This window comes from Anomaloglossus baeobatrachus, unplaced genomic scaffold, assembly GCF_048569485.1.
Source record: "Anomaloglossus baeobatrachus isolate aAnoBae1 unplaced genomic scaffold, aAnoBae1.hap1 Scaffold_2735, whole genome shotgun sequence".
Lineage (NCBI taxonomy): Eukaryota > Metazoa > Chordata > Amphibia > Anura > Aromobatidae > Anomaloglossus > Anomaloglossus baeobatrachus.
In genome coordinates, this window is record NW_027442234.1 from 23,563 (window position 1) to 45,001 (window position 21,439).

Genomic DNA, 21,439 nt, shown 5'->3' on the forward strand with positions numbered 1-21,439 from the left:
TGGCAGTGACGGAAAGTCAGGCAACCTGTCCTGTCCGTCTTTTTGTATCGTGAATTGGAAAGACTGCAAGGGGGAGGGGAGTTGCTTGCGCCCTAAAGGAGGAGTTATTCAGATTCATTGCAGTGGGCGGCGGCTGCAAAACACACCATTCTTCTTGTTTTGGCTCTGCAAAGCAGCCTTTTCAAGGGTTGGCTTGGGTGACAAAATGTCTTGTGTAGGCGTGGGTTTGTCTCCCTCTCGCTCTCTCTCCCTAAGATGTGTCCGGCATAGGCCAGGGTGCCACTCGAGGCCCAAACCAATTCTGGTTATCGCTTCTCGGCCTTTTGGCTAAGATCAAGTGTAGTATCTGTTCTTATCAGTTTAATATCTGATACGTCCCCTATCTGGGGACCATATATTAAATGGATTTTTAGAACAGGGAGATGGAAAAAGAGCTTGCTCTGTCCACTCCACGCATTGACCTGGTATTGCAGTACCTCCAGGAACGGTGCACCCCTTCTTAACCCAGTTTCCAAAAGCAGAACTCAATTCACCTGATTCATATTAGCCCGATTTAATGAATTGGAAGAAAGCATACGTCTTCATATGCACCTCAATTTGGCCCATTCACTTTTCACACTTCCTCCTTTTGTTTTTTATCTTTCACACTTTTGACTTTCTTTATTCATCCAAATAGCAAACTCATCACCACTCAACCTGACCAACTCGGCTATGTCCCCGTGCTGCAGTTCTCTGTCTTATCTAGATCATTTGCAATTGAATGGAATAGATCCCTTTTGGACAAAGTGGATTCACCTGCTGCTGCAGTGACCACAGGTGTGATAACATCTAGAATTGGCATCTGGTGCGATCTCTCCGCTTCCACTCCAAAGAAAGTTACCTGTTTATTCCTATCATGCATTGGTTTTTGGGGTTTTCTTTGAGTAATGATGATCTCTTTAGTAGTCTGTTGGCGCCCTCTCCTGGAGGAATAGTTTGCTTGCTCTTGGACATTCTAAAAGAGAGGTCATGATAGACATTGAGCTTCTGAGCTCAATTGGGGACAGTCATGGGTGATGAATGTTTGCAACCTACTGCGAAGCCTCATACCGCAATATAAGGAACGTCAAATACTAAGAAAGGGCGGCCTATGAAAGAATTACTACTTTCAATAAGTACACTTAAACGGCTAATTGGGAATAGAAAAACTGTAAAAAGCCCTCTGAGAAAGCCCCCCTCTAACCTTTGATAGTAAGCTTTTCTGTAGTCTGCCTGTTGATGTATTTTCCGTTTGAACTGTGCACAACATGAAGAGACGGAACACTGGCGGCTTGTCACAATGCCCCCCGATGACATCACAATAGCGCTGCTGCCTAGAAAACAAGCTGCGCAGAAGAAGTTGTTCTTTGGGTGGGAGGGTGGGCTAGTGGAAGGAGGGGGCAATCTCTTTTTTTCCCGGGTGGTAGGGGGATGACAGGAGAAGGGAAGCGGGTGGTGAGAAAGGTACAGAGGGCAGGGTTTGGGGGCTGGGAAGGAAAGGGAAAAGATTAGGGTTTGGGGATGATGAAAGGGCTTTCTACGGGTAAGGATGGCAAAGGGTGGCAGTGACGGAAAGTCAGGCAACCTGTCCTGTCCGTCTTTTTGTATCGTGAATTGGAAAGACTGCAAGGGGGAGGGGAGTTGCTTGCGCCCTAAAGGAGGAGTTATTCAGATTCATTGCAGTGGGCGGCGGCTGCAAAACGCACCATTCTTCTTGTTTTGGCTCTGCAAAGCAGCCTTTTCAAGGGTTGGCTTGGGTGACAAAATGTCTTGTGTAGGCGTGGGTTTGTCTCCCTCTCGCTCTCTCTCCCTAAGATGTGTCCGGCATAGGCCAGGGTGCCACTCGAGGCCCAAACCAATTCTGGTTATCGCTTCTCGGCCTTTTGGCTAAGATCAAGTGTAGTATCTGTTCTTATCAGTTTAATATCTGATACGTCCCCTATCTGGGGACCATATATTAAATGGATTTTTAGAACAGGGAGATGGAAAAAGAGCTTGCTCTGTCCACTCCACGCATTGACCTGGTATTGCAGTACCTCCAGGAACGGTGCACCCCTTCTTAACCCAGTTTCCAAAAGCAGAACTCAATTCACCTGATTCATATTAGCCCGATTTAATGAATTGGAAGAAAGCATACGTCTTCATATGCACCTCAATTTGGCCCATTCACTTTTCACACTTCCTCCTTTTGTTTTTTATCTTTCACACTTTTGACTTTCTTTATTCATCCAAATAGCAAACTCATCACCACTCAACCTGACCAACTCGGCTATGTCCCCGTGCTGCAGTTCTCTGTCTTATCTAGATCATTTGCAATTGAATGGAATAGATCCCTTTTGGACAAAGTGGATTCACCTGCTGCTGCAGTGACCACAGGTGTGATAACATCTAGAATTGGCATCTGGTGCGATCTCTCCGCTTCCACTCCAAAGAAAGTTACCTGTTTATTCCTATCATGCATTGGTTTTTGGGGTTTTCTTTGAGTAATGATGATCTCTTTAGTAGTCTGTTGGCGCCCTCTCCTGGAGGAATAGTTTGCTTGCTCTTGGACATTCTAAAAGAGAGGTCATGATAGACATTGAGCTTCTGAGCTCAATTGGGGACAGTCATGGGTGATGAATGTTTGCAACCTACTGCGAAGCCTCATACCGCAATATAAGGAACGTCAAATACTAAGAAAGGGCGGCCTATGAAAGAATTACTACTTTCAATAAGTACACTTAAACGGCTAATTGGGAATAGAAAAACTGTAAAAAGCCCTCTGAGAAAGCCCCCCTCTAACCTTTGATAGTAAGCTTTTCTGTAGTCTGCCTGTTGATGTATTTTCCGTTTGAACTGTGCACAACATGAAGAGACGGAACACTGGCGGCTTGTCACAATGCCCCCCGATGACATCACAATAGCGCTGCTGCCTAGAAAACAAGCTGCGCAGAAGAAGTTGTTCTTTGGGTGGGAGGGTGGGCTAGTGGAAGGAGGGGGCAATCTCTTTTTTTCCCGGGTGGTAGGGGGATGACAGGAGAAGGGAAGCGGGTGGTGAGAAAGGTACAGAGGGCAGGGTTTGGGGGCTGGGAAGGAAAGGGAAAAGATTAGGGTTTGGGGATGATGAAAGGGCTTTCTACGGGTAAGGATGGCAAAGGGTGGCAGTGACGGAAAGTCAGGCAACCTGTCCTGTCCGTCTTTTTGTATCGTGAATTGGAAAGACTGCAAGGGGGAGGGGAGTTGCTTGCGCCCTAAAGGAGGAGTTATTCAGATTCATTGCAGTGGGCGGCGGCTGCAAAACGCACCATTCTTCTTGTTTTGGCTCTGCAAAGCAGCCTTTTCAAGGGTTGGCTTGGGTGACAAAATGTCTTGTGTAGGCGTGGGTTTGTCTCCCTCTCGCTCTCTCTCCCTAAGATGTGTCCGGCATAGGCCAGGGTGCCACTCGAGGCCCAAACCAATTCTGGTTATCGCTTCTCGGCCTTTTGGCTAAGATCAAGTGTAGTATCTGTTCTTATCAGTTTAATATCTGATACGTCCCCTATCTGGGGACCATATATTAAATGGATTTTTAGAACAGGGAGATGGAAAAAGAGCTTGCTCTGTCCACTCCACGCATTGACCTGGTATTGCAGTACCTCCAGGAACGGTGCACCCCTTCTTAACCCAGTTTCCAAAAGCAGAACTCAATTCACCTGATTCATATTAGCCCGATTTAATGAATTGGAAGAAAGCATACGTCTTCATATGCACCTCAATTTGGCCCATTCACTTTTCACACTTCCTCCTTTTGTTTTTTATCTTTCACACTTTTGACTTTCTTTATTCATCCAAATAGCAAACTCATCACCACTCAACCTGACCAACTCGGCTATGTCCCCGTGCTGCAGTTCTCTGTCTTATCTAGATCATTTGCAATTGAATGGAATAGATCCCTTTTGGACAAAGTGGATTCACCTGCTGCTGCAGTGACCACAGGTGTGATAACATCTAGAATTGGCATCTGGTGCGATCTCTCCGCTTCCACTCCAAAGAAAGTTACCTGTTTATTCCTATCATGCATTGGTTTTTGGGGTTTTCTTTGAGTAATGATGATCTCTTTAGTAGTCTGTTGGCGCCCTCTCCTGGAGGAATAGTTTGCTTGCTCTTGGACATTCTAAAAGAGAGGTCATGATAGACATTGAGCTTCTGAGCTCAATTGGGGACAGTCATGGGTGATGAATGTTTGCAACCTACTGCGAAGCCTCATACCGCAATATAAGGAACGTCAAATACTAAGAAAGGGCGGCCTATGAAAGAATTACTACTTTCAATAAGTACACTTAAACGGCTAATTGGGAATAGAAAAACTGTAAAAAGCCCTCTGAGAAAGCCCCCCTCTAACCTTTGATAGTAAGCTTTTCTGTAGTCTGCCTGTTGATGTATTTTCCGTTTGAACTGTGCACAACATGAAGAGACGGAACACTGGCGGCTTGTCACAATGCCCCCCGATGACATCACAATAGCGCTGCTGCCTAGAAAACAAGCTGCGCAGAAGAAGTTGTTCTTTGGGTGGGAGGGTGGGCTAGTGGAAGGAGGGGGCAATCTCTTTTTTTCCCGGGTGGTAGGGGGATGACAGGAGAAGGGAAGCGGGTGGTGAGAAAGGTACAGAGGGCAGGGTTTGGGGGCTGGGAAGGAAAGGGAAAAGATTAGGGTTTGGGGATGATGAAAGGGCTTTCTACGGGTAAGGATGGCAAAGGGTGGCAGTGACGGAAAGTCAGGCAACCTGTCCTGTCCGTCTTTTTGTATCGTGAATTGGAAAGACTGCAAGGGGGAGGGGAGTTGCTTGCGCCCTAAAGGAGGAGTTATTCAGATTCATTGCAGTGGGCGGCGGCTGCAAAACGCACCATTCTTCTTGTTTTGGCTCTGCAAAGCAGCCTTTTCAAGGGTTGGCTTGGGTGACAAAATGTCTTGTGTAGGCGTGGGTTTGTCTCCCTCTCGCTCTCTCTCCCTAAGATGTGTCCGGCATAGGCCAGGGTGCCACTCGAGGCCCAAAACAATTCTGGTTATCGCTTCTCGGCCTTTTGGCTAAGATCAAGTGTAGTATCTGTTCTTATCAGTTTAATATCTGATACGTCCCCTATCTGGGGACCATATATTAAATGGATTTTTAGAACAGGGAGATGGAAAAAGAGCTTGCTCTGTCCACTCCACGCATTGACCTGGTATTGCAGTACCTCCAGGAACGGTGCACCCCTTCTTAACCCAGTTTCCAAAAGCAGAACTCAATTCACCTGATTCATATTAGCCCGATTTAATGAATTGGAAGAAAGCATACGTCTTCATATGCACCTCAATTTGGCCCATTCACTTTTCACACTTCCTCCTTTTGTTTTTTATCTTTCACACTTTTGACTTTCTTTATTCATCCAAATAGCAAACTCATCACCACTCAACCTGACCAACTCGGCTATGTCCCCGTGCTGCAGTTCTCTGTCTTATCTAGATCATTTGCAATTGAATGGAATAGATCCCTTTTGGACAAAGTGGATTCACCTGCTGCTGCAGTGACCACAGGTGTGATAACATCTAGAATTGGCATCTGGTGCGATCTCTCCGCTTCCACTCCAAAGAAAGTTACCTGTTTATTCCTATCATGCATTGGTTTTTGGGGTTTTCTTTGAGTAATGATGATCTCTTTAGTAGTCTGTTGGCGCCCTCTCCTGGAGGAATAGTTTGCTTGCTCTTGGACATTCTAAAAGAGAGGTCATGATAGACATTGAGCTTCTGAGCTCAATTGGGGACAGTCATGGGTGATGAATGTTTGCAACCTACTGCGAAGCCTCATACCGCAATATAAGGAACGTCAAATACTAAGAAAGGGCGGCCTATGAAAGAATTACTACTTTCAATAAGTACACTTAAACGGCTAATTGGGAATAGAAAAACTGTAAAAAGCCCTCTGAGAAAGCCCCCCTCTAACCTTTGATAGTAAGCTTTTCTGTAGTCTGCCTGTTGATGTATTTTCCGTTTGAACTGTGCACAACATGAAGAGACGGAACACTGGCGGCTTGTCACAATGCCCCCCGATGACATCACAATAGCGCTGCTGCCTAGAAAACAAGCTGCGCAGAAGAAGTTGTTCTTTGGGTGGGAGGGTGGGCTAGTGGAAGGAGGGGGCAATCTCTTTTTTTCCCGGGTGGTAGGGGGATGACAGGAGAAGGGAAGCGGGTGGTGAGAAAGGTACAGAGGGCAGGGTTTGGGGGCTGGGAAGGAAAGGGAAAAGATTAGGGTTTGGGGATGATGAAAGGGCTTTCTACGGGTAAGGATGGCAAAGGGTGGCAGTGACGGAAAGTCAGGCAACCTGTCCTGTCCGTCTTTTTGTATCGTGAATTGGAAAGACTGCAAGGGGGAGGGGAGTTGCTTGCGCCCTAAAGGAGGAGTTATTCAGATTCATTGCAGTGGGCGGCGGCTGCAAAACGCACCATTCTTCTTGTTTTGGCTCTGCAAAGCAGCCTTTTCAAGGGTTGGCTTGGGTGACAAAATGTCTTGTGTAGGCGTGGGTTTGTCTCCCTCTCGCTCTCTCTCCCTAAGATGTGTCCGGCATAGGCCAGGGTGCCACTCGAGGCCCAAACCAATTCTGGTTATCGCTTCTCGGCCTTTTGGCTAAGATCAAGTGTAGTATCTGTTCTTATCAGTTTAATATCTGATACGTCCCCTATCTGGGGACCATATATTAAATGGATTTTTAGAACAGGGAGATGGAAAAAGAGCTTGCTCTGTCCACTCCACGCATTGACCTGGTATTGCAGTACCTCCAGGAACGGTGCACCCCTTCTTAACCCAGTTTCCAAAAGCAGAACTCAATTCACCTGATTCATATTAGCCCGATTTAATGAATTGGAAGAAAGCATACGTCTTCATATGCACCTCAATTTGGCCCATTCACTTTTCACACTTCCTCCTTTTGTTTTTTATCTTTCACACTTTTGACTTTCTTTATTCATCCAAATAGCAAACTCATCACCACTCAACCTGACCAACTCGGCTATGTCCCCGTGCTGCAGTTCTCTGTCTTATCTAGATCATTTGCAATTGAATGGAATAGATCCCTTTTGGACAAAGTGGATTCACCTGCTGCTGCAGTGACCACAGGTGTGATAACATCTAGAATTGGCATCTGGTGCGATCTCTCCGCTTCCACTCCAAAGAAAGTTACCTGTTTATTCCTATCATGCATTGGTTTTTGGGGTTTTCTTTGAGTAATGATGATCTCTTTAGTAGTCTGTTGGCGCCCTCTCCTGGAGGAATAGTTTGCTTGCTCTTGGACATTCTAAAAGAGAGGTCATGATAGACATTGAGCTTCTGAGCTCAATTGGGGACAGTCATGGGTGATGAATGTTTGCAACCTACTGCGAAGCCTCATACCGCAATATAAGGAACGTCAAATACTAAGAAAGGGCGGCCTATGAAAGAATTACTACTTTCAATAAGTACACTTAAACGGCTAATTGGGAATAGAAAAACTGTAAAAAGCCCTCTGAGAAAGCCCCCCTCTAACCTTTGATAGTAAGCTTTTCTGTAGTCTGCCTGTTGATGTATTTTCCGTTTGAACTGTGCACAACATGAAGAGACGGAACACTGGCGGCTTGTCACAATGCCCCCCGATGACATCACAATAGCGCTGCTGCCTAGAAAACAAGCTGCGCAGAAGAAGTTGTTCTTTGGGTGGGAGGGTGGGCTAGTGGAAGGAGGGGGCAATCTCTTTTTTTCCCGGGTGGTAGGGGGATGACAGGAGAAGGGAAGCGGGTGGTGAGAAAGGTACAGAGGGCAGGGTTTGGGGGCTGGGAAGGAAAGGGAAAAGATTAGGGTTTGGGGATGATGAAAGGGCTTTCTACGGGTAAGGATGGCAAAGGGTGGCAGTGACGGAAAGTCAGGCAACCTGTCCTGTCCGTCTTTTTGTATCGTGAATTGGAAAGACTGCAAGGGGGAGGGGAGTTGCTTGCGCCCTAAAGGAGGAGTTATTCAGATTCATTGCAGTGGGCGGCGGCTGCAAAACGCACCATTCTTCTTGTTTTGGCTCTGCAAAGCAGCCTTTTCAAGGGTTGGCTTGGGTGACAAAATGTCTTGTGTAGGCGTGGGTTTGTCTCCCTCTCGCTCTCTCTCCCTAAGATGTGTCCGGCATAGGCCAGGGTGCCACTCGAGGCCCAAACCAATTCTGGTTATCGCTTCTCGGCCTTTTGGCTAAGATCAAGTGTAGTATCTGTTCTTATCAGTTTAATATCTGATACGTCCCCTATCTGGGGACCATATATTAAATGGATTTTTAGAACAGGGAGATGGAAAAAGAGCTTGCTCTGTCCACTCCACGCATTGACCTGGTATTGCAGTACCTCCAGGAACGGTGCACCCCTTCTTAACCCAGTTTCCAAAAGCAGAACTCAATTCACCTGATTCATATTAGCCCGATTTAATGAATTGGAAGAAAGCATACGTCTTCATATGCACCTCAATTTGGCCCATTCACTTTTCACACTTCCTCCTTTTGTTTTTTATCTTTCACACTTTTGACTTTCTTTATTCATCCAAATAGCAAACTCATCACCACTCAACCTGACCAACTCGGCTATGTCCCCGTGCTGCAGTTCTCTGTCTTATCTAGATCATTTGCAATTGAATGGAATAGATCCCTTTTGGACAAAGTGGATTCACCTGCTGCTGCAGTGACCACAGGTGTGATAACATCTAGAATTGGCATCTGGTGCGATCTCTCCGCTTCCACTCCAAAGAAAGTTACCTGTTTATTCCTATCATGCATTGGTTTTTGGGGTTTTCTTTGAGTAATGATGATCTCTTTAGTAGTCTGTTGGCGCCCTCTCCTGGAGGAATAGTTTGCTTGCTCTTGGACATTCTAAAAGAGAGGTCATGATAGACATTGAGCTTCTGAGCTCAATTGGGGACAGTCATGGGTGATGAATGTTTGCAACCTACTGCGAAGCCTCATACCGCAATATAAGGAACGTCAAATACTAAGAAAGGGCGGCCTATGAAAGAATTACTACTTTCAATAAGTACACTTAAACGGCTAATTGGGAATAGAAAAACTGTAAAAAGCCCTCTGAGAAAGCCCCCCTCTAACCTTTGATAGTAAGCTTTTCTGTAGTCTGCCTGTTGATGTATTTTCCGTTTGAACTGTGCACAACATGAAGAGACGGAACACTGGCGGCTTGTCACAATGCCCCCCGATGACATCACAATAGCGCTGCTGCCTAGAAAACAAGCTGCGCAGAAGAAGTTGTTCTTTGGGTGGGAGGGTGGGCTAGTGGAAGGAGGGGGCAATCTCTTTTTTTCCCGGGTGGTAGGGGGATGACAGGAGAAGGGAAGCGGGTGGTGAGAAAGGTACAGAGGGCAGGGTTTGGGGGCTGGGAAGGAAAGGGAAAAGATTAGGGTTTGGGGATGATGAAAGGGCTTTCTACGGGTAAGGATGGCAAAGGGTGGCAGTGACGGAAAGTCAGGCAACCTGTCCTGTCCGTCTTTTTGTATCGTGAATTGGAAAGACTGCAAGGGGGAGGGGAGTTGCTTGCGCCCTAAAGGAGGAGTTATTCAGATTCATTGCAGTGGGCGGCGGCTGCAAAACGCACCATTCTTCTTGTTTTGGCTCTGCAAAGCAGCCTTTTCAAGGGTTGGCTTGGGTGACAAAATGTCTTGTGTAGGCGTGGGTTTGTCTCCCTCTCGCTCTCTCTCCCTAAGATGTGTCCGGCATAGGCCAGGGTGCCACTCGAGGCCCAAACCAATTCTGGTTATCGCTTCTCGGCCTTTTGGCTAAGATCAAGTGTAGTATCTGTTCTTATCAGTTTAATATCTGATACGTCCCCTATCTGGGGACCATATATTAAATGGATTTTTAGAACAGGGAGATGGAAAAAGAGCTTGCTCTGTCCACTCCACGCATTGACCTGGTATTGCAGTACCTCCAGGAACGGTGCACCCCTTCTTAACCCAGTTTCCAAAAGCAGAACTCAATTCACCTGATTCATATTAGCCCGATTTAATGAATTGGAAGAAAGCATACGTCTTCATATGCACCTCAATTTGGCCCATTCACTTTTCACACTTCCTCCTTTTGTTTTTTATCTTTCACACTTTTGACTTTCTTTATTCATCCAAATAGCAAACTCATCACCACTCAACCTGACCAACTCGGCTATGTCCCCGTGCTGCAGTTCTCTGTCTTATCTAGATCATTTGCAATTGAATGGAATAGATCCCTTTTGGACAAAGTGGATTCACCTGCTGCTGCAGTGACCACAGGTGTGATAACATCTAGAATTGGCATCTGGTGCGATCTCTCCGCTTCCACTCCAAAGAAAGTTACCTGTTTATTCCTATCATGCATTGGTTTTTGGGGTTTTCTTTGAGTAATGATGATCTCTTTAGTAGTCTGTTGGCGCCCTCTCCTGGAGGAATAGTTTGCTTGCTCTTGGACATTCTAAAAGAGAGGTCATGATAGACATTGAGCTTCTGAGCTCAATTGGGGACAGTCATGGGTGATGAATGTTTGCAACCTACTGCGAAGCCTCATACCGCAATATAAGGAACGTCAAATACTAAGAAAGGGCGGCCTATGAAAGAATTACTACTTTCAATAAGTACACTTAAACGGCTAATTGGGAATAGAAAAACTGTAAAAAGCCCTCTGAGAAAGCCCCCCTCTAACCTTTGATAGTAAGCTTTTCTGTAGTCTGCCTGTTGATGTATTTTCCGTTTGAACTGTGCACAACATGAAGAGACGGAACACTGGCGGCTTGTCACAATGCCCCCCGATGACATCACAATAGCGCTGCTGCCTAGAAAACAAGCTGCGCAGAAGAAGTTGTTCTTTGGGTGGGAGGGTGGGCTAGTGGAAGGAGGGGGCAATCTCTTTTTTTCCCGGGTGGTAGGGGGATGACAGGAGAAGGGAAGCGGGTGGTGAGAAAGGTACAGAGGGCAGGGTTTGGGGGCTGGGAAGGAAAGGGAAAAGATTAGGGTTTGGGGATGATGAAAGGGCTTTCTACGGGTAAGGATGGCAAAGGGTGGCAGTGACGGAAAGTCAGGCAACCTGTCCTGTCCGTCTTTTTGTATCGTGAATTGGAAAGACTGCAAGGGGGAGGGGAGTTGCTTGCGCCCTAAAGGAGGAGTTATTCAGATTCATTGCAGTGGGCGGCGGCTGCAAAACGCACCATTCTTCTTGTTTTGGCTCTGCAAAGCAGCCTTTTCAAGGGTTGGCTTGGGTGACAAAATGTCTTGTGTAGGCGTGGGTTTGTCTCCCTCTCGCTCTCTCTCCCTAAGATGTGTCCGGCATAGGCCAGGGTGCCACTCGAGGCCCAAACCAATTCTGGTTATCGCTTCTCGGCCTTTTGGCTAAGATCAAGTGTAGTATCTGTTCTTATCAGTTTAATATCTGATACGTCCCCTATCTGGGGACCATATATTAAATGGATTTTTAGAACAGGGAGATGGAAAAAGAGCTTGCTCTGTCCACTCCACGCATTGACCTGGTATTGCAGTACCTCCAGGAACGGTGCACCCCTTCTTAACCCAGTTTCCAAAAGCAGAACTCAATTCACCTGATTCATATTAGCCCGATTTAATGAATTGGAAGAAAGCATACGTCTTCATATGCACCTCAATTTGGCCCATTCACTTTTCACACTTCCTCCTTTTGTTTTTTATCTTTCACACTTTTGACTTTCTTTATTCATCCAAATAGCAAACTCATCACCACTCAACCTGACCAACTCGGCTATGTCCCCGTGCTGCAGTTCTCTGTCTTATCTAGATCATTTGCAATTGAATGGAATAGATCCCTTTTGGACAAAGTGGATTCACCTGCTGCTGCAGTGACCACAGGTGTGATAACATCTAGAATTGGCATCTGGTGCGATCTCTCCGCTTCCACTCCAAAGAAAGTTACCTGTTTATTCCTATCATGCATTGGTTTTTGGGGTTTTCTTTGAGTAATGATGATCTCTTTAGTAGTCTGTTGGCGCCCTCTCCTGGAGGAATAGTTTGCTTGCTCTTGGACATTCTAAAAGAGAGGTCATGATAGACATTGAGCTTCTGAGCTCAATTGGGGACAGTCATGGGTGATGAATGTTTGCAACCTACTGCGAAGCCTCATACCGCAATATAAGGAACGTCAAATACTAAGAAAGGGCGGCCTATGAAAGAATTACTACTTTCAATAAGTACACTTAAACGGCTAATTGGGAATAGAAAAACTGTAAAAAGCCCTCTGAGAAAGCCCCCCTCTAACCTTTGATAGTAAGCTTTTCTGTAGTCTGCCTGTTGATGTATTTTCCGTTTGAACTGTGCACAACATGAAGAGACGGAACACTGGCGGCTTGTCACAATGCCCCCCGATGACATCACAATAGCGCTGCTGCCTAGAAAACAAGCTGCGCAGAAGAAGTTGTTCTTTGGGTGGGAGGGTGGGCTAGTGGAAGGAGGGGGCAATCTCTTTTTTTCCCGGGTGGTAGGGGGATGACAGGAGAAGGGAAGCGGGTGGTGAGAAAGGTACAGAGGGCAGGGTTTGGGGGCTGGGAAGGAAAGGGAAAAGATTAGGGTTTGGGGATGATGAAAGGGCTTTCTACGGGTAAGGATGGCAAAGGGTGGCAGTGACGGAAAGTCAGGCAACCTGTCCTGTCCGTCTTTTTGTATCGTGAATTGGAAAGACTGCAAGGGGGAGGGGAGTTGCTTGCGCCCTAAAGGAGGAGTTATTCAGATTCATTGCAGTGGGCGGCGGCTGCAAAACGCACCATTCTTCTTGTTTTGGCTCTGCAAAGCAGCCTTTTCAAGGGTTGGCTTGGGTGACAAAATGTCTTGTGTAGGCGTGGGTTTGTCTCCCTCTCGCTCTCTCTCCCTAAGATGTGTCCGGCATAGGCCAGGGTGCCACTCGAGGCCCAAACCAATTCTGGTTATCGCTTCTCGGCCTTTTGGCTAAGATCAAGTGTAGTATCTGTTCTTATCAGTTTAATATCTGATACGTCCCCTATCTGGGGACCATATATTAAATTGATTTTTAGAACAGGGAGATGGAAAAAGAGCTTGCTCTGTCCACTCCACGCATTGACCTGGTATTGCAGTACCTCCAGGAACGGTGCACCCCTTCTTAACCCAGTTTCCAAAAGCAGAACTCAATTCACCTGATTCATATTAGCCCGATTTAATGAATTGGAAGAAAGCATACGTCTTCATATGCACCTCAATTTGGCCCATTCACTTTTCACACTTCCTCCTTTTGTTTTTTATCTTTCACACTTTTGACTTTCTTTATTCATCCAAATAGCAAACTCATCACCACTCAACCTGACCAACTCGGCTATGTCCCCGTGCTGCAGTTCTCTGTCTTATCTAGATCATTTGCAATTGAATGGAATAGATCCCTTTTGGACAAAGTGGATTCACCTGCTGCTGCAGTGACCACAGGTGTGATAACATCTAGAATTGGCATCTGGTGCGATCTCTCCGCTTCCACTCCAAAGAAAGTTACCTGTTTATTCCTATCATGCATTGGTTTTTGGGGTTTTCTTTGAGTAATGATGATCTCTTTAGTAGTCTGTTGGCGCCCTCTCCTGGAGGAATAGTTTGCTTGCTCTTGGACATTCTAAAAGAGAGGTCATGATAGACATTGAGCTTCTGAGCTCAATTGGGGACAGTCATGGGTGATGAATGTTTGCAACCTACTGCGAAGCCTCATACCGCAATATAAGGAACGTCAAATACTAAGAAAGGGCGGCCTATGAAAGAATTACTACTTTCAATAAGTACACTTAAACGGCTAATTGGGAATAGAAAAACTGTAAAAAGCCCTCTGAGAAAGCCCCCCTCTAACCTTTGATAGTAAGCTTTTCTGTAGTCTGCCTGTTGATGTATTTTCCGTTTGAACTGTGCACAACATGAAGAGACGGAACACTGGCGGCTTGTCACAATGCCCCCCGATGACATCACAATAGCGCTGCTGCCTAGAAAACAAGCTGCGCAGAAGAAGTTGTTCTTTGGGTGGGAGGGTGGGCTAGTGGAAGGAGGGGGCAATCTCTTTTTTTCCCGGGTGGTAGGGGGATGACAGGAGAAGGGAAGCGGGTGGTGAGAAAGGTACAGAGGGCAGGGTTTGGGGGCTGGGAAGGAAAGGGAAAAGATTAGGGTTTGGGGATGATGAAAGGGCTTTCTACGGGTAAGGATGGCAAAGGGTGGCAGTGACGGAAAGTCAGGCAACCTGTCCTGTCCGTCTTTTTGTATCGTGAATTGGAAAGACTGCAAGGGGGAGGGGAGTTGCTTGCGCCCTAAAGGAGGAGTTATTCAGATTCATTGCAGTGGGCGGCGGCTGCAAAACGCACCATTCTTCTTGTTTTGGCTCTGCAAAGCTGCCTTTTCAAGGGTTGGCTTGGGTGACAAAATGTCTTGTGTAGGCGTGGGTTTGTCTCCCTCTCGCTCTCTCTCCCTAAGATGTGTCCGGCATAGGCCAGGGTGCCACTCGAGGCCCAAACCAATTCTGGTTATCGCTTCTCGGCCTTTTGGCTAAGATCAAGTGTAGTATCTGTTCTTATCAGTTTAATATCTGATACGTCCCCTATCTGGGGACCATATATTAAATGGATTTTTAGAACAGGGAGATGGAAAAAGAGCTTGCTCTGTCCACTCCACGCATTGACCTGGTATTGCAGTACCTCCAGGAACGGTGCACCCCTTCTTAACCCAGTTTCCAAAAGCAGAACTCAATTCACCTGATTCATATTAGCCCGATTTAATGAATTGGAAGAAAGCATACGTCTTCATATGCACCTCAATTTGGCCCATTCACTTTTCACACTTCCTCCTTTTGTTTTTTATCTTTCACACTTTTGACTTTCTTTATTCATCCAAATAGCAAACTCATCACCACTCAACCTGACCAACTCGGCTATGTCCCCGTGCTGCAGTTCTCTGTCTTATCTAGATCATTTGCAATTGAATGGAATAGATCCCTTTTGGACAAAGTGGATTCACCTGCTGCTGCAGTGACCACAGGTGTGATAACATCTAGAATTGGCATCTGGTGCGATCTCTCCGCTTCCACTCCAAAGAAAGTTACCTGTTTATTCCTATCATGCATTGGTTTTTGGGGTTTTCTTTGAGTAATGATGATCTCTTTAGTAGTCTGTTGGCGCCCTCTCCTGGAGGAATAGTTTGCTTGCTCTTGGACATTCTAAAAGAGAGGTCATGATAGACATTGAGCTTCTGAGCTCAATTGGGGACAGTCATGGGTGATGAATGTTTGCAACCTACTGCGAAGCCTCATACCGCAATATAAGGAACGTCAAATACTAAGAAAGGGCGGCCTATGAAAGAATTACTACTTTCAATAAGTACACTTAAACGGCTAATTGGGAATAGAAAAACTGTAAAAAGCCCTCTGAGAAAGCCCCCCTCTAACCTTTGATAGTAAGCTTTTCTGTAGTCTGCCTGTTGATGTATTTTCCGTTTGAACTGTGCACAACATGAAGAGACGGAACACTGGCGGCTTGTCACAATGCCCCCCGATGACATCACAATAGCGCTGCTGCCTAGAAAACAAGCTGCGCAGAAGAAGTTGTTCTTTGGGTGGGAGGGTGGGCTAGTGGAAGGAGGGGGCAATCTCTTTTTTTCCCGGGTGGTAGGGGGATGACAGGAGAAGGGAAGCGGGTGGTGAGAAAGGTACAGAGGGCAGGGTTTGGGGGCTGGGAAGGAAAGGGAAAAGATTAGGGTTTGGGGATGATGAAAGGGCTTTCTACGGGTAAGGATGGCAAAGGGTGGCAGTGACGGAAAGTCAGGCAACCTGTCCTGTCCGTCTTTTTGTATCGTGAATTGGAAAGACTGCAAGGGGGAGGGGAGTTGCTTGCGCCCTAAAGGAGGAGTTATTCAGATTCATTGCAGTGGGCGGCGGCTGCAAAACGCACCATTCTTCTTGTTTTGGCTCTGCAAAGCAGCCTTTTCAAGGGTTGGCTTGGGTGACAAAATGTCTTGTGTAGGCGTGGGTTTGTCTCCCTCTCGCTCTCTCTCCCTAAGATGTGTCCGGCATAGGCCAGGGTGCCACTCGAGGCCCAAACCAATTCTGGTTATCGCTTCTCGGCCTTTTGGCTAAGATCAAGTGTAGTATCTGTTCTTATCAGTTTAATATCTGATACGTCCCCTATCTGGGGACCATATATTAAATGGATTTTTAGAACAGGGAGATGGAAAAAGAGCTTGCTCTGTCCACTCCACGCATTGACCTGGTATTGCAGTACCTCCAGGAACGGTGCACCCCTTCTTAACCCAGTTTCCAAAAGCAGAACTCAATTCACCTGATTCATATTAGCCCGATTTAATGAATTGGAAGAAAGCATACGTCTTCATATGCACCTCAATTTGGCCCATTCACTTTTCACACTTCCTCCTTTTGTTTTTTATCTTTCACACTTTTGACTTTCTTTATTCATCCAAATAGCAAACTCATCACCACTCAACCTGACCAACTCGGCTATGTCCCCGTGCTGCAGTTCTCTGTCTTATCTAGATCATTTGCAATTGAATGGAATAGATCCCTTTTGGACAAAGTGGATTCACCTGCTGCTGCAGTGACCACAGGTGTGATAACATCTAGAATTGGCATCTGGTGCGATCTCTCCGCTTCCACTCCAAAGAAAGTTACCTGTTTATTCCTATCATGCATTGGTTTTTGGGGTTTTCTTTGAGTAATGATGATCTCTTTAGTAGTCTGTTGGCGCCCTCTCCTGGAGGAATAGTTTGCTTGCTCTTGGACATTCTAAAAGAGAGGTCATGATAGACATTGAGCTTCTGAGCTCAATTGGGGACAGTCATGGGTGATGAATGTTTGCAACCTACTGCGAAGCCTCATACCGCAATATAAGGAACGTCAAATACTAAGAAAGGGCGGCCTATGAAAGAATTACTACTTTCAATAAGTACACTTAAACGGCTAATTGGGAATAGAAAAACTGTAAAAAGCCCTCTGAGAAAGCCCCCCTCTAACCTTTGATAGTAAGCTTTTCTGTAGTCTGCCTGTTGATGTATTTTCCGTTTGAACTGTGCACAACATGAAGAGACGGAACACTGGCGGCTTGTCACAATGCCCCCCGATGACATCACAATAGCGCTGCTGCCTAGAAAACAAGCTGCGCAGAAGAAGTTGTTCTTTGGGTGGGAGGGTGGGCTAGTGGAAGGAGGGGGCAATCTCTTTTTTTCCCGGGTGGTAGGGGGATGACAGGAGAAGGGAAGCGGGTGGTGAGAAAGGTACAGAGGGCAGGGTTTGGGGGCTGGGAAGGAAAGGGAAAAGATTAGGGTTTGGGGATGATGAAAGGGCTTTCTACGGGTAAGGATGGCAAAGGGTGGCAGTGACGGAAAGTCAGGCAACCTGTCCTGTCCGTCTTTTTGTATCGTGAATTGGAAAGACTGCAAGGGGGAGGGGAGTTGCTTGCGCCCTAAAGGAGGAGTTATTCAGATTCATTGCAGTGGGCGGCGGCTGCAAAACGCACCATTCTTCTTGTTTTGGCTCTGCAAAGCAGCCTTTTCAAGGGTTGGCTTGGGTGACAAAATGTCTTGTGTAGGCGTGGGTTTGTCTCCCTCTCGCTCTCTCTCCCTAAGATGTGTCCGGCATAGGCCAGGGTGCCACTCGAGGCCCAAACCAATTCTGGTTATCGCTTCTCGGCCTTTTGGCTAAGATCAAGTGTAGTATCTGTTCTTATCAGTTTAATATCTGATACGTCCCCTATCTGGGGACCATATATTAAATGGATTTTTAGAACAGGGAGATGGAAAAAGAGCTTGCTCTGTCCACTCCACGCATTGACCTGGTATTGCAGTACCTCCAGGAACGGTGCACCCCTTCTTAACCCAGTTTCCAAAAGCAGAACTCAATTCACCTGATTCATATTAGCCCGATTTAATGAATTGGAAGAAAGCATACGTCTTCATATGCACCTCAATTTGGCCCATTCACTTTTCACACTTCCTCCTTTTGTTTTTTATCTTTCACACTTTTGACTTTCTTTATTCATCCAAATAGCAAACTCATCACCACTCAACCTGACCAACTCGGCTATGTCCCCGTGCTGCAGTTCTCTGTCTTATCTAGATCATTTGCAATTGAATGGAATAGATCCCTTTTGGACAAAGTGGATTCACCTGCTGCTGCAGTGACCACAGGTGTGATAACATCTAGAATTGGCATCTGGTGCGATCTCTCCGCTTCCACTCCAAAGAAAGTTACCTGTTTATTCCTATCATGCATTGGTTTTTGGGGTTTTCTTTGAGTAATGATGATCTCTTTAGTAGTCTGTTGGCGCCCTCTCCTGGAGGAATAGTTTGCTTGCTCTTGGACATTCTAAAAGAGAGGTCATGATAGACATTGAGCTTCTGAGCTCAATTGGGGACAGTCATGGGTGATGAATGTTTGCAACCTACTGCGAAGCCTCATACCGCAATATAAGGAACGTCAAATACTAAGAAAGGGCGGCCTATGAAAGAATTACTACTTTCAATAAGTACACTTAAACGGCTAATTGGGAATAGAAAAACTGTAAAAAGCCCTCTGAGAAAGCCCCCCTCTAACCTTTGATAGTAAGCTTTTCTGTAGTCTGCCTGTTGATGTATTTTCCGTTTGAACTGTGCACAACATGAAGAGACGGAACACTGGCGGCTTGTCACAATGCCCCCCGATGACATCACAATAGCGCTGCTGCCTAGAAAACAAGCTGCGCAGAAGAAGTTGTTCTTTGGGTGGGAGGGTGGGCTAGTGGAAGGAGGGGGCAATCTCTTTTTTTCCCGGGTGGTAGGGGGATGACAGGAGAAGGGAAGCGGGTGGTGAGAAAGGTACAGAGGGCAGGGTTTGGGGGCTGGGAAGGAAAGGGAAAAGATTAGGGTTTGGGGATGATGAAAGGGCTTTCTACGGGTAAGGATGGCAAAGGGTGGCAGTGACGGAAAGTCAGGCAACCTGTCCTGTCCGTCTTTTTGTATCGTGAATTGGAAAGACTGCAAGGGGGAGGGGAGTTGCTTGCGCCCTAAAGGAGGAGTTATTCAGATTCATTGCAGTGGGCGGCGGCTGCAAAACGCACCATTCTTCTTGTTTTGGCTCTGCAAAGCAGCCTTTTCAAGGGTTGGCTTGGGTGACAAAATGTCTTGTGTAGGCGTGGGTTTGTCTCCCTCTCGCTCTCTCTCCCTAAGATGTGTCCGGCATAGGCCAGGGTGCCACTCGAGGCCCAAACCAATTCTGGTTATCGCTTCTCGGCCTTTTGGCTAAGATCAAGTGTAGTATCTGTTCTTATCAGTTTAATATCTGATACGTCCCCTATCTGGGGACCATATATTAAATGGATTTTTAGAACAGGGAGATGGAAAAAGAGCTTGCTCTGTCCACTCCACGCATTGACCTGGTATTGCAGTACCTCCAGGAACGGTGCACCCCTTCTTAACCCAGTTTCCAAAAGCAGAACTCAATTCACCTGATTCATATTAGCCCGATTTAATGAATTGGAAGAAAGCATACGTCTTCATATGCACCTCAATTTGGCCCATTCACTTTTCACACTTCCTCCTTTTGTTTTTTATCTTTCACACTTTTGACTTTCTTTATTCATCCAAATAGCAAACTCATCACCACTCAACCTGACCAACTCGGCTATGTCCCCGTGCTGCAGTTCTCTGTCTTATCTAGATCATTTGCAATTGAATGGAATAGATCCCTTTTGGACAAAGTGGATTCACCTGCTGCTGCAGTGACCACAGGTGTGATAACATCTAGAATTGGCATCTGGTGCGATCTCTCCGCTTCCACTCCAAAGAAAGTTACCTGTTTATTCCTATCATGCATTGGTTTTTGGGGTTTTCTTTGAGTAATGATGATCTCTTTAGTAGTCTGTTGGCGCCCTCTCCTGGAGGAATAGTTTGCTTGCTCTTGGACATTCTAAAAGAGAGGTCATGATAGACATTGAGCTTCTGAGCTCAATTGGGGACAGTCATGGGTGATGAATGTTTGCAACCTACTGCGAAGCCTCATACCGCAATATAAGGAACGTCAAATACTAAGAAAGGGCGGCCTATGAAAGAATTACTACTTTCAATAAGTACACTTAAACGGCTAATTGGGAATAGAAAAACTGTAAAAAGCCCTCTGAGAAAGCCCCCCTCTAACCTTTGATAGTAAGCTTTTCTGTAGTCTGCCTGTTGATGTATTTTCCGTTTGAACTGTGCACAACATGAAGAGACGGAACACTGGCGGCTTGTCACAATGCCCCCCGATGACATCACAATAGCGCTGCTGCCTAGAAAACAAGCTGCGCAGAAGAAGTTGTTCTTTGGGTGGGAGGGTGGGCTAGTGGAAGGAGGGGGCAATCTCTTTTTTTCCCGGGTGGTAGGGGGATGACAGGAGAAGGGAAGCGGGTGGTGAGAAAGGTACAGAGGGCAGGGTTTGGGGGCTGGGAAGGAAAGGGAAAAGATTAGGGTTTGGGGATGATGAAAGGGCTTTCTACGGGTAAGGATGGCAAAGGGTGGCAGTGACGGAAAGTCAGGCAACCTGTCCTGTCCGTCTTTTTGTATCGTGAATTGGAAAGACTGCAAGGGGGAGGGGAGTTGCTTGCGCCCTAAAGGAGGAGTTATTCAGATTCATTGCAGTGGGCGGCGGCTGCAAAACGCACCATTCTTCTTGTTTTGGCTCTGCAAAGCAGCCTTTTCAAGGGTTGGCTTGGGTGACAAAATGTCTTGTGTAGGCGTGGGTTTGTCTCCCTCTCGCTCTCTCTCCCTAAGATGTGTCCGGCATAGGCCAGGGTGCCACTCGAGGCCCAAACCAATTCTGGTTATCGCTTCTCGGCCTTTTGGCTAAGATCAAGTGTAGTATCTGTTCTTATCAGTTTAATATCTGATACGTCCCCTATCCGGGGACCATATATTAAATGGATTTTTAGAACAGGGAGATGGAAAAAGAGCTTGCTCTGTCCACTCCACGCATTGACCTGGTATTGCAGTACCTCCAGGAACGGTGCACCCCTTCTTAACCCAGTTTCCAAAAGCAGAACTCAATTCACCTGATTCATATTAGCCCGATTTAATGAATTGGAAGAAAGCATACGTCTTCATATGCACCTCAATTTGGCCCATTCACTTTTCACACTTCCTCCTTTTGTTTTTTATCTTTCACACTTTTGACTTTCTTTATTCATCCAAATAGCAAACTCATCACCACTCAACCTGACCAACTCGGCTATGTCCCCGTGCTGCAGTTCTCTGTCTTATCTAGATCATTTGCAATTGAATGGAATAGATCCCTTTTGGACAAAGTGGATTCACCTGCTGCTGCAGTGACCACAGGTGTGATAACATCTAGAATTGGCATCTGGTGCGATCTCTCCGCTTCCACTCCAAAGAAAGTTACCTGTTTATTCCTATCATGCATTGGTTTTTGGGGTTTTCTTTGAGT

The 21,439-nt window shown here is 46.3% G+C and overlaps 14 non-coding genes across 14 annotated transcripts; all 14 read left to right on the plus strand.

The window, feature by feature from the left end:
* Nucleotides 1-307: 307 nt before the first annotated feature.
* Nucleotides 308-498, plus strand: LOC142265299 (U2 spliceosomal RNA). Its single transcript, XR_012731639.1, has one exon. It is a non-coding gene; the product is annotated as a U2 spliceosomal RNA (small nuclear RNA).
* Nucleotides 499-1,885: 1,387 nt separating this feature from the next.
* On the plus strand, nt 1,886-2,076 carry LOC142265300 (U2 spliceosomal RNA). Its single transcript, XR_012731640.1, has one exon. It is a non-coding gene; the product is annotated as a U2 spliceosomal RNA (small nuclear RNA).
* A 1,387-nt stretch (nt 2,077-3,463) lies between these two features.
* Nucleotides 3,464-3,654, plus strand: LOC142265301 (U2 spliceosomal RNA). Its single transcript, XR_012731641.1, has one exon. It is a non-coding gene; the product is annotated as a U2 spliceosomal RNA (small nuclear RNA).
* Nucleotides 3,655-5,041: 1,387 nt separating this feature from the next.
* Nucleotides 5,042-5,232, plus strand: LOC142265302 (U2 spliceosomal RNA). The gene has a single exon (XR_012731642.1). It is a non-coding gene; the product is annotated as a U2 spliceosomal RNA (small nuclear RNA).
* Nucleotides 5,233-6,619: 1,387 nt separating this feature from the next.
* On the plus strand, nt 6,620-6,810 carry LOC142265303 (U2 spliceosomal RNA). Its single transcript, XR_012731643.1, has one exon. It is a non-coding gene; the product is annotated as a U2 spliceosomal RNA (small nuclear RNA).
* A 1,387-nt stretch (nt 6,811-8,197) lies between these two features.
* On the plus strand, nt 8,198-8,388 carry LOC142265304 (U2 spliceosomal RNA). Its single transcript, XR_012731644.1, has one exon. It is a non-coding gene; the product is annotated as a U2 spliceosomal RNA (small nuclear RNA).
* Nucleotides 8,389-9,775: 1,387 nt separating this feature from the next.
* Nucleotides 9,776-9,966, plus strand: LOC142265305 (U2 spliceosomal RNA). The gene has a single exon (XR_012731645.1). It is a non-coding gene; the product is annotated as a U2 spliceosomal RNA (small nuclear RNA).
* A 1,387-nt stretch (nt 9,967-11,353) lies between these two features.
* LOC142265306 (U2 spliceosomal RNA) lies at nt 11,354-11,544 on the plus strand. Its single transcript, XR_012731646.1, has one exon. It is a non-coding gene; the product is annotated as a U2 spliceosomal RNA (small nuclear RNA).
* Nucleotides 11,545-12,931: 1,387 nt separating this feature from the next.
* LOC142265227 (U2 spliceosomal RNA) lies at nt 12,932-13,122 on the plus strand. The gene has a single exon (XR_012731579.1). It is a non-coding gene; the product is annotated as a U2 spliceosomal RNA (small nuclear RNA).
* A 1,387-nt stretch (nt 13,123-14,509) lies between these two features.
* LOC142265309 (U2 spliceosomal RNA) lies at nt 14,510-14,700 on the plus strand. Its single transcript, XR_012731648.1, has one exon. It is a non-coding gene; the product is annotated as a U2 spliceosomal RNA (small nuclear RNA).
* A 1,387-nt stretch (nt 14,701-16,087) lies between these two features.
* Nucleotides 16,088-16,278, plus strand: LOC142265310 (U2 spliceosomal RNA). The gene has a single exon (XR_012731649.1). It is a non-coding gene; the product is annotated as a U2 spliceosomal RNA (small nuclear RNA).
* Nucleotides 16,279-17,665: 1,387 nt separating this feature from the next.
* LOC142265311 (U2 spliceosomal RNA) lies at nt 17,666-17,856 on the plus strand. Its single transcript, XR_012731650.1, has one exon. It is a non-coding gene; the product is annotated as a U2 spliceosomal RNA (small nuclear RNA).
* A 1,387-nt stretch (nt 17,857-19,243) lies between these two features.
* LOC142265312 (U2 spliceosomal RNA) lies at nt 19,244-19,434 on the plus strand. The gene has a single exon (XR_012731651.1). It is a non-coding gene; the product is annotated as a U2 spliceosomal RNA (small nuclear RNA).
* Nucleotides 19,435-20,821: 1,387 nt separating this feature from the next.
* On the plus strand, nt 20,822-21,012 carry LOC142265274 (U2 spliceosomal RNA). The gene has a single exon (XR_012731621.1). It is a non-coding gene; the product is annotated as a U2 spliceosomal RNA (small nuclear RNA).
* Nucleotides 21,013-21,439: the final 427 nt, after the last annotated feature.